This window comes from Sus scrofa, chromosome 9, assembly GCF_054392235.1.
Source record: "Sus scrofa isolate SSC_HxYL_T2T_F1_AM1 chromosome 9, Sscrofa_HxYL_maternal_Yorkshire_Landrace_v2.0, whole genome shotgun sequence".
In the NCBI taxonomy this organism is placed as follows: Eukaryota; Metazoa; Chordata; class Mammalia; order Artiodactyla; family Suidae; genus Sus; species Sus scrofa.
In genome coordinates this window covers 109,094,212-109,108,094 of record NC_139391.1, presented here as the reverse complement: position 1 = coordinate 109,108,094, position 13,883 = coordinate 109,094,212, and the positions used below count along the sequence as shown (strand labels likewise).

Sequence of the window (13,883 nt, the reverse complement as noted above, 5' to 3'; positions counted from 1 at the left end):
AGGACTGTTAGGAAACATAAAGGTGTCAGTAAAGGATATAAAGCACACATTCCAGCGCTGGTCTAACCCGGGGCTCCTTAAATGGCAACAACTACTATCACCGAGTGTTTATACAGGTTCTGAGTACCCTCTGATGCACATTCTCCTACTCTATGATGCTCGTGGTTTAACTCCAGACTAATCAGGCATCAATGAAGAACATAAGGTACCATAACTCAGATCTTAGGTAGTTTGAAAGGATTATCCTTTTTCTTATAGGAATTACTCTCACTGTGCAAATAATTCTTCCACTCAGAATCTACTCTATTTACATACAAATGAATAATTTATCACTGTTACCTATTAGGAACACAGACCCTAACTGAGGCCTGAGGAAACATAAATAAAAAGGACTGATATGATTCAATGACAGAATATTAAGAAGTTTGGAGAAAACTGTGATCCCTCTCATACGTCATGTTCCTCATTTGGTCCCATCTAACATCAGGGCAGCACCGTGTCCTCTAATTCACTCCTTTTTAGTGCCACTGCCTATAAGCTCAGGGAGCTTTAAAGCGTGAATTTCTCCAACACTGGCTACTGCTATATAGCTTACTCTTCCTCACAGAGTAGCCCATGGTGTGATATATATGCATATACACACACACATAAATATTTGTAATATAAATTGGACAAAATGCCTGGTTCCATGAACATGTCAGAGCTCTTAGTGCTTCCTCACAAATCCACTGCAAACAGAAATCAGTAAATTTCAACCCCTTCAGAGCCTCTGAGAGGCATCCAGAACTGCAGAGGGAAAAGAGCCTTTCTGTGTAGCCCCTACAGGCACCCCACTGAAACCAGGCACCTATCCAGGGCAGTTGGAGACTCACCTCCTCTCAGATGCCAACTTTCAGCTTTTTCAAACTGTTCTTAAAATGGGGATGGAGAGCCCCCAACTGTTACTGGAAGTTTAGCCAGGAGGTTGTGGTTGGTTCTACCTGGATCCCCACCCACACTCACTGGACCCGGCCTCCTGGCTGGAATCCTGGTGGTGGGCCCACATGGTCCCCCTTCCACTGAGGGAAAAGGATGGAGAAAGCTCTACCCCTGGAGAAACAGGCTTATTGTCTTCTGCCTTCAGGCCTCCCCATTTGGATTTTAAAATGCATACAGTAAATAGCTGAAATCTCAACAGCGCCTAGTACAGGATATTACCGTACTTGCAGGATATATTAGAAGAATTAGGAAGAGAGTCAGTGCAGAGCCCACTTACAGGATCTAGTAGAAGAATTAGGAAGAGAGTCAGTGCTCACCAAAGGGCAGATGCACCATGTACGAACTATCTGAGACACAGGGGCAGAAGTGGAAGATAGAGGTGGGCTGCAGCGAGAAAAGGTAGGACACTAGAGGCAAGACCTGCTTAAACAAACCAGAGAAAGGGATTAGAGAATTGGGGGTGATAATGAGAATAGCTAACACTGATGGAGTTCTTACCATGTACTTGATACTGGTCTAAGAATTCTACATGTAAAAGTACTTTACATGTAAAATGCTTGGAATATAAATATGAAAGTAATACTTTACATTAATTCATTCATTTGTTTTGTCCTCACAATTGAGAAGGGAGTAGTGATCTGGTTGTACTAGATTTTGACAGAGAAAAGGAAAGCACAGACTTGGACTTAGAGGATGGAGAGACCAAGGGAGAAACAGTACCACAGCCAGGAAGGGAGGGTGCACAGAAATTCCTAGCAGTTGTCTTACGAATCAGAATAGAAGCCTTCCAAATACTGGGCAAATAAGAGGCTGAATGTATCCTTATGGTGTGTTAAGGTAGTTGTCATCTTGAAAATTTTAACTTTACTCAGAGATTTGGAATTCATTTTCTGTTTGATGAAGCTACTCACAATTAAAATCACAAAACTGTTTCTTGATTCTAGAAGTAAAATTTTAGACCATGATTTAGTTTCTTTCCATCTTAATTTTCTTCTAAAAAGAATTTTATCAGGGAGTTCCCTTTGTGGCTCAACGGGTTATGAACCCGACTGGTATTCATGAGGCTGTGAGTTTGATGCCTGGCATCACTTGGTGGGTTAAGGAACTGGCATTGCCATGAGCTATGGTGTAGGTCGCAGACATGGCTCAGATGCCATGTTGTTGTGGCTGTGGTGTAAGCTGGCAGCTCTGATTCAACCCCTAGCCTGGGAACCTCCATATGCCACAGGTGGCGGCTCTAAAAAGGAAAAAAAAAAAAAAAAAAAAGAATTTTATCAGCCTGGCTTTGCATATAGTAACTTCTGATCTGGTAGACTTGTCTCTGTTTATTGGTGGAAAGCGGCTGTCAAATGAAGCAAGATTTTTCCAACAAATATGACCCTGTAATCCCGCTGAGACAAGGTTAATCACAGAGGGATATCCAGATGTGCCTTGTGATGCAAAGTCTGCAAACTACAAAATCAATAATATTTTTAAGAGAAATGCAGAGGGCTCTAAACGCTCAAAGAAAAACATACAGCAACTAGGGAAGAAAGGTTACATCACACCAAAGGTGAGGGAGGCTGACTAGATGAGACATGACCATGGGGAACAGAAGGGACTCCTGTGGATGCCTGCTGCCTTAGGTGGCCCTGAACAGGTTAACTGAACTCACTGATCTCAGGGCCCCCACACTGCTGCTCGCATTGCCTGGCTGCTCCTCTCCCTCTCAGTGTGCCCTCTTACTCCCAGGTCTCTTCTTAAATGGGGGTCTTATCAGAAAGACTTTTGTCAGCACTCCCAACGTCATTCTTAGCCTGCTTCGCTTTCTCCACAGCACATAGCACCACCTGATATATTCAGTTGTGTGTGTGTGCCCCTAGCAGAACGTAAGCTCCAGGAGAACCCATCTATTTAGCTCTGTGCTACACCATGCACAGCATCTAGAACAGTACCTATCGCTCTATGAATATTTGTGGAATGAATGAATACATGTCCCGTTCTGTCTTCAGTATTTAGTCTTGCCCCTTACCCTTCAGGGAATGTCAACTCATAGACTCTTGGTACCAATCCCCTTATTGTCAATGGAAGGGGGAAAATAAGACAGTTCAGTGGAGTTATGAGTGCAGACCCTGGAACCAAACTCTCTGGGTTCAAGCGTGGCATCATTCCCCAGGGAACTTTCTGCTATGGTAAGAATGTTCTGTTTTACACTGTCCAATACAGTAACACGAGCCACATGGACCTATTGAGCAGTTCAAGTGTGACCAGTGTGACTAGGAACTGAATATTTTTTAAATGATTTTTATTTTTTCCATTATAGCTGGTTTACGGTGTTCCAATTCTCTACTGTACAACGAGGTGACCTAGTCACACATACACTGATACATTCTTTTTCTCACATTATCCTCCATCGTGCTCCATCATAAGTGACTAGATATCGTTCCCAGTGCTATACAGCAGTAACTTAAATTTATTTTTTTTCATTTTTATTTTTTATTTTATTTTATTTTTTTAAATTTTTCCCACTGTACAGCATGGGGATCAAGTTATTCTTACATGTATACATTTTTCCCCCCACCCTTTGTTCTGTTGCAATATGAGTATCTAGACATAGTTCTCAATGCTACTCAGCAGGATCTCCTTGTAAATCTATTCTAAGTTGTATCAATAACCCCAAGCTCCCGATCCCTCCCACTCCCTCCCTCTCCCGTCAGGCAGCCACAAGTCTATTCTCCAAGTCCAATTTAAATTGAAGGAGCCACATGTGACTACAGGCACAAGTATGGGACAGCACAGTTTTCACTGCATTATCCTGGACAAAATTTCTTAAACTCTATGCGCTTCTGTTTCCTCATTAGTGACACTGTAATGAAAACAAGAACATGACAGCAGTAGGAGTTTGTGAGGGTTAATCAGGCAATATTCAGTTCCTTAGAACAGCACCTGGCACAGAATGAACTCTCAGTAAGCGGTACTATTGGGGGCAAAAGGAGCAGACTCTGTGATAACAGAGAATCTTTATTCAGACATAACAACAATATTAATCTAATATACAAATAAGCAAAGGGAAACATAGGCATTGCCAGAAGGCAAAATTATACCAAATAGGTGATAAATCAGAAAATAGAGTAAATGTAAGGGAAACCTAGAATCACATGCCAACAAGTTGACAATTTTAATTGACTCTGTTACTCTTTAATAAAAGAGCAGTTACCATAGCAGCCAGACATCACAAAATCATTTCAGAATCAAAGACAGTAAGCATCTTCTTAACAAATCCTTGTGAACAATGTAACTAAGCAATACCAGGAAAGGGCTCCCTGGCGTGTCTGGGGTTTATCACTGGGCATAGTTCATTTTCTGAGCCTTTTCTCCAGTTTCCCATCTCTACCTTACTAGTGCACCCAAGATTATATACATTTTTTTTAAATTTTATTGTTACTATTTTTGAGCTGCACCTGGCTTGTGCAAGTTCCCGAGCCAGGGATCAAACAACGCCAGATCCTTAACCCACTGTACCACAAGAGAACTCCTCTATACATTTTTCTTATTTCTGAGAGTTTGTTTAGATGTCTTTCAAAAACACAACAGTATAAAGGTAAAACAATTATTTTGTAGGAAACATGATTATGAAGGACAGCTTATAACATCACTTTATTATTGCCCTAGGAGGCAGCAAACTGTTGTTATTGCAGTTTGAAAAAGGCTTGAGTTAATTTTTTTGTATTTTATATTTTTTGGAACCTCCAAATAAAATGCTCTTTCCCTACTTTTACAGGTTTTATTTTCTTTGTAAATTTCATGCTTGTCTTCCTTTCCAGAGAATTTGAATGGCAAGCCACATTTGCAAAGAAGAGGGAGGACAAGGGAGAGGAGGACTGAAAAATGTTATTGTGCTCCCTGATTAGATTTTACCTGATCAGCTCCCCTCTTGCCATCGTTATATAAATATCCATAAATGGAGCAAGGATGGCAGAGACCACACAAGATCACTGCTGCCTGTGTCACAAGCCAGACCCATCTGTCCAGCTCCTCGCACTAGAACTGTCTAGCTCTCTTTTGTCTTTTTCCTTTGTCCTCTAGATTGCCCCACCTTGCTCAATACTCTGATTTTACCTTGAAGGCTGAGAACTTCAAGAATTTCTTTTGGAAAATAGCCGATTTGAAAATGAGGTTTAATACTCATGTGTGTTAAACACCATTCCTAGAGTGTTTACTTGGTTCTGTAACATTTTCATTCTTTGTGTCAAGGTCAAAAGCTACAAACCAAAGGACCCACATATCTGATTTGAATAAAACATCTATGTTTTTCAATGCCAAATTTCTCTGGTCAAGGGGGAGCCATTTAGAATGTGACATTCCATAAGATATTAAAGCATAATCAAGTTTGGTTTACAACTCATCATTTTTAAACCTGAAATAACAATAGGGTGTGTAGGAGTTTGCGTTATGGCTCAGCGTTAATGAAACCAATCGGTATCCATGAGAACTCAGATTTGAGCCCTGGCCCCGCTCAGTGTGTTAAGGATCCAGCGTTACCTTGAGCATGGTGTAGGTTGCAGACACAGCTTGGATCTGGCGTGACTATGGCTATGGCTTAGGCCAGCAGTTGCTGCTCTAATTCCACCCCTAGGCTGGGAACTTCCATAGGCCACAGGCGCAGCCCTAAACAAACAAACAAACAAAAAAAGGACCTGTTTTCTTTCCCTTTTGGCCACACCCATGGCATGGGGAAGTTCCTGGGACAGGGAGTGAACCTGAGCCACAGCATTGACAATGCCGACACTTTAACCACTAGGCCACCAGGGAACTCCAAGACCTGTTTTCTTAAGTAGAGCTCAAATCATACAGAAATAAGATCCCTAGTTATACCGGCTCTGTGAAGAAATCACCATATTGACCCCTTCTCTAAAAGGAGCTGAGAAATGTCTACAGATCAGTTCCTAAGATAGAGCTTTGAGTTATGGCATCAACAATGCCTTGGAAGGTAAAGCAAACTTAAAACAACAAGCATCCTAGGCATGAAATGTGCATTGTTGTAAAACAACCATGATCATGACCTTGTCTTCAGGAGGCTTCCAGTAAGAAGGGCATAAGGAGCTAAATTGCTGACTGCTATACTTCCTGGCTGAGCCCCACTGATGTCATTCTGCAGATCCCCAATCTTCAAACCCAAAGAGAGCCAAAAAGGCTCCCACTTGAGGGAAGCTGCACAACTTTCTTCGTTCTCCTCTCACTATCATAAAATCCCCACAAAAGCCTAGAATGGAAAGGGCTAAACTCACCCAACAAAAAATAGAGGAACAATAAATTGACAACTTTGAAATGTACATGATTCCTCTTCTAGTTTAAAAGAGACATAAAATGTTGAAGTCCTATGGTAGTTTTATAGAATAGCAACCTGCTATGTCCTTCACACTTCTTTTTGTTTCTCCTGGGACTGCCTTTCTAGAATGATGATGAGGACATATCAAAATAATGATAGTAATACCCAGCATGCATGACTGTCTTCCATGTTCCAGATAAGAAAGGGACTGTTTTTATTCTCATTTTATGAATGAGGAGACTGAGGCATACATAGGATAAGGAACTATTCCAAGGTCATACAATGACCTTGTAAATGAAGCAAACACCACACAAACCCAGATGTTTTGGTTTCAGAGCTAATGCACTAATCTAGTATGATAGAGCTGCTTCCATGTTTTTCTCCTTGTGAATGCAAAAATTTTTCCAATCCTGTGAAGAAAATCAATCACAAAAAGATCCTTAATATTAGAAAGTGTTTTACTCTTCATATCTTCCCTAATACGCGTACTAGGCATACGGTAGGAAAGGATAAATGAATAAATGGAAAAACTGAGAATTCGAGCACAGTATTTCTGTTATTTAATTTGGTACTTTTATATTAAAACTAAGAGAAATCTACATTCCATGCATATGTCATTGCAAGTTGAGACCTATTATATAGTTCCTAATATCTAGTTTATCTTAGAAAAAGATGATGCTAAATCACCATAGGAGATTCATGAGTTTTGAGTAGTAGGTTATGAAGTTAAAGTTGATTTGCATGAATCAATCCACATTTTTCCAATCATGTCCCCCTTCTAGCAATGTCATAGACTGACTGAATTGGCACTTTGAAATTTAAATTCTATTTGGCCATAGAACTAAGCAATGTCAATTAAATATTATCCACGGGATTTACATTTTGGGCAATACAGCAGATCAGATCACCCACGCTCGCCCCCCCTCAAAAAAAAAAATCTCCCGGACAGAATACCTAAAAATGCTGGATAAATTTTCCTAAAAAAAAAAATGTTTAATGTGCATGGCTTAGCAATAGCAAAGTAAGAGAAATACTTAGAGGTAACAAAAAATTCAGAGAGGCAATTGAACACTAAAACTGACAGTGACCTTGGTGGTATCAACTGACCTTTAGTGGTTGAGAGTTTTTTCTCATCTTTTTCATATCATGATACACATTAAAAGTATCACTATAATAGCAATTGCTAGAATGAATAAGAGAGTTTTGGTGAGTATTTGTGTGTAACTTTGTAAAAACATTCATCATGGAGGAGTTCCCATTCTGGCGCAGCAGAAACAAATCCGAACAGGAACCATGGGGTTGCAGATTCGACCCCTGGCCTCATTGGGGTGGGTTAAGGATCTGGCATTGCCGTGAGCTGTGGTGTAGGTCACAGACGGGACTCAGATCTAGCGTTGCTGTGGCTCTGGCGTAGGCTGGCAGCTGTGGCTCTGATTGGACCCCTAGCCTGGGAACCTCCACGTGCCGCAGGAGCGGCCCTAAAAAGACAAAAAAAAAAAAAAAAGAAAAGAAAAAATTCATCATATTTACTTCATTTAAGAAAAATAAAATAGTAACTAGTAAATATACTGAATATTCAATATTAAATATACTGAATATGTATAAACCTGCCATTAGAATATTTGTAAATATTTTTAAAGTAACTTAACTTTCTTTCATGAATGTATATATTATTTTCATTTTATGCCATTCTTGAGATGGTTGCATGTAATTCCTAAGAAAAACTTTTTTTTTCTGTCTTTTTAGGACTGCACCCACAGCCTATGGAAGTTCCCAAGCTAGGGGTCGAATGGGAGCTGCAGCTGCCAGCCTATGCCACAGCCACAGCAATGATGAATGTGAGCCACATCTGCGACCTACACCACAGCTCATGGCAATGCTGGATCGTTAACCTACTGAGAGAGGCCAGGGATCAAACCCGCATCCTCATGGATACTAGTCAGGTTCATGACCGCTGAGCCACAACAAGAACTCCATAAAAACTTTTAAAGACGATCTCTTCAAAAGTCTCACTATGGGAGTTCCAATTGTGGTGCAGTAGAAACGAATCTGACCTAGTAACCACGAGGTTGCAAGTTCCAACTCTGGCCTCGCTCAGTGGGTTAAGGATCCGGCGTGGCCATGAGCTGTGGTGTAGATCACAGATACGGCTCAGATCCTGCGTTGCTGTGGTGTAGGCCAGCAGCTGTAGCTCCAGTTCGACCACTAGCCTGGGAACCTCCATTTGCCACAGGCGTGGCCCTAAAAAAAAAGTCTCACTATAGATAAGCCATTTTTTCCATAAGCTTGTAATGTAGCAGCTAAAAAAAAATCAATGAGCTTGGTTACCAATTAAAGTCAGAAAAAGAACAAGAGAATAAATCCCAAAAAAAAAAGAAAAGGAAGAAAATAAAAAATAAAAGGAAAAATTAATGCTATACAACAGAGGAATGTAATAGAGAAGAACAATAAAAACTAATAAGTCTGACAAACTTTTGGCAAAACTGACCTAAAGAAAACACAGAAGACTGCAAACACTTCTTGAATGATTATAAGAGTATAGTATGAATAAATTTACACCAATAAATTTGACAAGGTAGATGAAAAGGACATATTCTTTAAAAATTATCTATAAAAACTGACTAAAGATAAAAAGAAAAACCCGAATGATTCTAGAACAAGGAACAAAATGTAACCAGCAGTCTAAAATCTGCCTACAAAGAAATACCCAGCCCAGACACTTTTACAAGGTAATTCTATTAAACGTTCAAGGTATCATTTAAAGGTATGCAAATACTTTGGAAGGAAAAAGAGAGACTTCTTAATACTTTCATGAATCTTACATAACTCTGATACCTAAACTAGATAATGACAGTATGATAAGTCAAAAAAAAAAAAAAAGACAAAAAGACAAAAAAAACCTTACTCATGAAAGTGCTTTAAAAAATAATATTAGAGACTGCTGAGTCACACAATGTATGTGAAAGTTGGCTTTGTTTTAAAAATGCATTATTTCAACATCAGAAAATTCAGTACTGTAATTCATTTCATCAACACATACTATATCAGAGAAGTCATCTGATAGTCTCCAAAGTGCAGAAAATTTATTGAATACAACTCAACATCTATTCACAATCTAAAAACTTGTTATCAATGTAGAAACTTCCTTAACCTAATAAATAGTATTTGCAAATATATATCATATTAAAGAGTGAAGGGTGAAAAACATTTCCTTTAGAAACAAAAAAGACAAAAATTGAACGTTATTCAGGAACATGTATTTCAGTGATGAAACTATAAGGAACGCAGGGTAACAACACAAAACTCACAGAAGTGGCTACCTCTGGGTGATTATCATCAGGAAGGTGGACAGCACATACACAAATATTCATCTTCTTATCATTTTTAAACTCTATACACAAATACACACAGGCACATACACACAGTGTAAAATATATTATTCATAACGTGTGCAGAGGAACTGAAATAATGATTCATCCAGTAAATGTTAAACAAATCTAGAATGCTGGCTACTCTAAATAACATTATACCTACAGTAGAAATTTAAATCACCTTATCTTCCATTGTACAAGTTCAAGCTTGCCTTCATGTAAGTCATATTTCTACACCAAACTTAAGTAATAGTTTAAACATTTAGGAATAAATTCCAAATGAACCGCTCACATTCCCATGAGACTTAGAGAGGAAGAATTGTATGTGAGACTTGTTCTACTTCCAGAGTAAATCTATCACAATTAAAACTTTAGTGTTTAGGGAGCACCTCTCACATCATGAGGTTGGTTTTTTAGAAAGCTTTTGTAAAAAAAAAAAATCAATTCTTTAACAGTACACAAAGGAAAGGAATGGCCCTTGTCAAATGAATCCACAATGATTATAGAATTCTTTCTCTTTGTTCTATGCACATTAAATTCAGCCCTCAAATTCTAAGAGGCCCCAGGGCAATGCTAGTGTGCTGTACCCAACCTCAGTATCAGGATGGTTCCAGATTTTCTGCTTGGTCTGTTCAGGCACAGACACTTTGGTGGGCACTGGGGCCAGAGCAGGACATTGAGGCTAATGAGGGGGAATTCTGAGAAGGATTAAAAAGAATGTTTTCTGAGTATGAGATGGGGAAAAAAGGCTTGATATTGAGGAAGTAAGTATGCTTCTAGAGATTTCCTCTAAAGAACTTTCTGCACTTCCGGTTCCCAGAGAGACAAAATAGAAACCAGACTGAGGCGTTCCCTTCATGGCTCAACAGTTAACGAACCTGACTAGAGCCATGAGGATGTGGGTTCGATCCCTGGCCTGGCTCAGTGGGTTAGGAATCTGGTGCTGTCGTGATCTGTGATGTAGGTTGCAGATCTGGCTCAGATCCTGTGTTGCCGTGGCTGTGGATCCGATTTGACCCCTAGCCTGAGAACTTCCATATGCCGCAGGTGTGACCCTAAAAATCAAAAGAAACCAGATTGAGTTCGAGTTCCTTTTTTTTTTCTTTTTACAGCCACACCTACGGCATAGGGAAGTTCCCTAGCTAGGGGTCAATCAGAGCTGCAACTGAGGACTATGCCACAGTCACAGCAACAGCAGATCTGAGGCATATCTAGTAACCTATGCTGCAGCTTGAGGCAATGGTGGATCCTTAACCCACTGTGCAAGGCCAGAGACAGAACCTGCATCCTCATGGATACTAGTCTTAACTCACTGAGCTACAATGGGAACTCCCCCATTAAAAAAAAAAAAAAAAAAAAAAAAATTAAAAGAAGAATGGAATTTGTGTGTCCTTTGAGTGGCTTCCAGTAAAGAAACTTATGTGTCAGTACAGGGAGCACTCATACATTCTCTTTTTTGTTGTAGGTGTGTTTAAGGAGATAGAGACTGTAATATGTGCATGGGCACTAGGAATGAAATTAAGTGCCCAGTTTTTTATTCTGATCATGTGAAGCATTATTTGCTTATGGCTGAGGTTCATGTTCTAAATCATTATAAACAGTATTTTTAAATTCTGCAAAGTCCCTAAAATTTCCCCCTAAAATGGTATTTCCAATGCTACTTAAAAAGAAAAAAATTCAAAGCATGCTCTGTCTGCTGCAAATGTAACCCAGCATGACCCTATGGGGCCTTCCCTGGACAGACCCCTCCCCCATATCCTTTGCTTTAGCCCCTCCCTAAAGTACCTAAATAATAGTATCTGATGCACATTTCCTGAGTTGTTTTACAACCAGTACCAAATGGAAGAAATGAACCACTTGATGATCCCAGGCAAGGAGTGCCCACCCCTACTGGCATCTAGGGATTGATAATGTTGGCCCCTGTGTCACCTCCCTGTCACTCACCACCAACCAAGCAGAGAACTGTGCACAAGCTGGTCACATACCCTGGGACACTGCTCCCTCACCTTGCCTTTAAAAATGCTTTGCTGAAACCCATTGGGGAGTTCAGGTACTTAGAGCACTAGCTGTCCTGAATTCCTTGCTTGGTACCCTGTGGTAAATGCTGCACTTTCCTTTACCACAACCCCGTGTCATTACACTGGCTTTACTTCACAGAGGCAAGCAGACCCAAGTTTAGGCCGGTAACAGAGAGAAGCAACTGTAATGCATAGTTCACGGCTGCCAAGATCAAATAGCTCTTTAGAATCCTACAGTTCTGAATTCCTCAACTTCTTTTGAATTCTCCAGTAACCTACTATTAACAAGTCTCCAGTGCCCTAATTCTCCAGGGATTTCCAAGTTATTCCAAAGTGTCTGTCTCCAAGCTGAGAAACAATATCCAAAAATGTTCAGATGGGAAAGGACCATCCCCAGAAGTGCTCTGCAAAAAACAGGCCGGTGGAAAGTCACAACAGTTTAACAAGTCAGATAAGTTATAGAGAGTAATTTCAAAGAATTCATATCAAGGAATGGGGCTGCAGAAAAGTCCAGGAGTTGGCTTTGTCCTCTTAGGTAAATGAGTATTCTCTTCTGTTGTTTGGATTCTGGATTAATGCCTTTTCTTGTTCTTTTCTAACCTTCACATTTTAACCCTCCATCCTCTAAAATGGTATCACACATTGTGTCAAGGGGGAAAAAGACTCTGAACCTGACCCTAAAAAAAGAAAGGTCTGAGAAGCACAAGATGACAGGGCTGGAGCTCCCTCTAGAGCCCATCCTACAGTGCATGGAGGGGTCTTCAGTAAAGTGAACTAGGCCTGGAGGGATCTTGGTCCATAGCCCCATCCCAGCTCATCTTGCTAGAAAGCCCTTTCCATGCCCTTCAAGAGCAGAGCTATTCTCCATGCCCTGCAGGGTGCAATGGGAGGCTGCCCAGCAGTGCTCACCAGCATCTCTTCATCATCATCTCTAGAAGAAAGTCTGATCAAGAATGCTTATTTAATAAGTTCTCCTGTCAACCTCAACCCTAGATATTCACCACAGGAGTCTTGATACTACATAAAATAGGAAATGCTCATCTGTTCATTATTCTTTTGGGTCATAGTCATAGATATAGTCATAACACACTGATTCTCTCATTTTACAATTAGCTGATGACTTTATTTTTTAAACGATTTTTATTTTTTCCATTATAGGTGGTTTACAGTGTTCTGTCAATTTTCTACTGTACAGCAAAGTGACCCAGTCACACATATATACACATATTCCTTTGCTCACATTATCATCCATCATGCTCCATCACACGTGACTAGATATAGTTCCCAGCGCTATACAGCAGGATCTCATTGCTTATCCATTCCAAAGGCAATAGTTTGCATCTATTAACCCCAGATTCCCAGTCCAACCCACTCCCTTCCCCTTCCCTTGGCAACCACAAGTCTGTTCTCCAAGCCTATGAGTTTCTTTCCTGTGGAAAGGTTTATTTGTGCAGTATATTAGATTCCAGATATAAGTGATATCATATGGTATTTGTCTTTCTCTTCCTGAGTTACTTCACTTAGTATGAGAGTCTCAAAATGAAAATATTAATAAGGAGCAATGTTGGGTTTTGTTTTTCAAACCTTCTTTAGAAAAGCTAAAGAAACAGGAGGAATTAACATGTTATTAAAAAAAAACATAGCAAAACAATCTTCATTTTAAGCACAGATCTGAGAATCTTAAATCTCTACTTTCTTTGCTTAGGAAGAAAAATAAAGATTCACAGATATATTGAGAAATCTAATTTTTCACTATATTACAGCTACATGTAAAATAGCACAGAATAAAATGCTACCTCTGATTTATTCTTGTTACATGATGCTATTAAAAGTAGAGAATATCCATTTTTTTTTTGATAACTGTGAAGAGGGTAATACCTGATAAAATTTCTGTCATCTGGAGGGGCCTTTAATAAGAATGCCGAAGTGCTTAGACATTGACATAACCAGAAAATTGTCTGGTCCACAATGCCTTCAAAACATGGCTTCTTTTTTCAGCTTAGTTCTGCTGAAGTTTTTAAATAGTTCAAAATTATCTCCAAAATATATTCTTGTTACTTTTGAGGCACTACTGTAAACAAATGAAAGGAAAGAGCTAGATGCTGTGAACACAAAATTAAATCCTTCACTGAATATAGTGCTTTCTTAGTAATGTATAAAATCCATTCTAGGAATCACAATGGCATTTATATAAGTTCCCACAGTTTC

At 39.6% G+C, this 13,883-nt stretch overlaps 2 protein-coding genes across 4 annotated transcripts in view; one reads left to right on the top strand and one right to left on the bottom strand.

Annotated features, from left to right (window-relative positions):
- Positions 1-13,883, top strand: part of ORC5 (origin recognition complex subunit 5) — a 1,223,002-nt gene that overhangs the window by 920,202 nt on the left and 288,917 nt on the right. The window lies entirely within an intron of this gene.
- LHFPL3 (LHFPL tetraspan subfamily member 3) overlaps positions 1-13,883 on the bottom strand; it is a 552,997-nt gene that overhangs the window by 528,523 nt on the left and 10,591 nt on the right. The gene's annotated exons all lie outside the window — the stretch shown is intronic.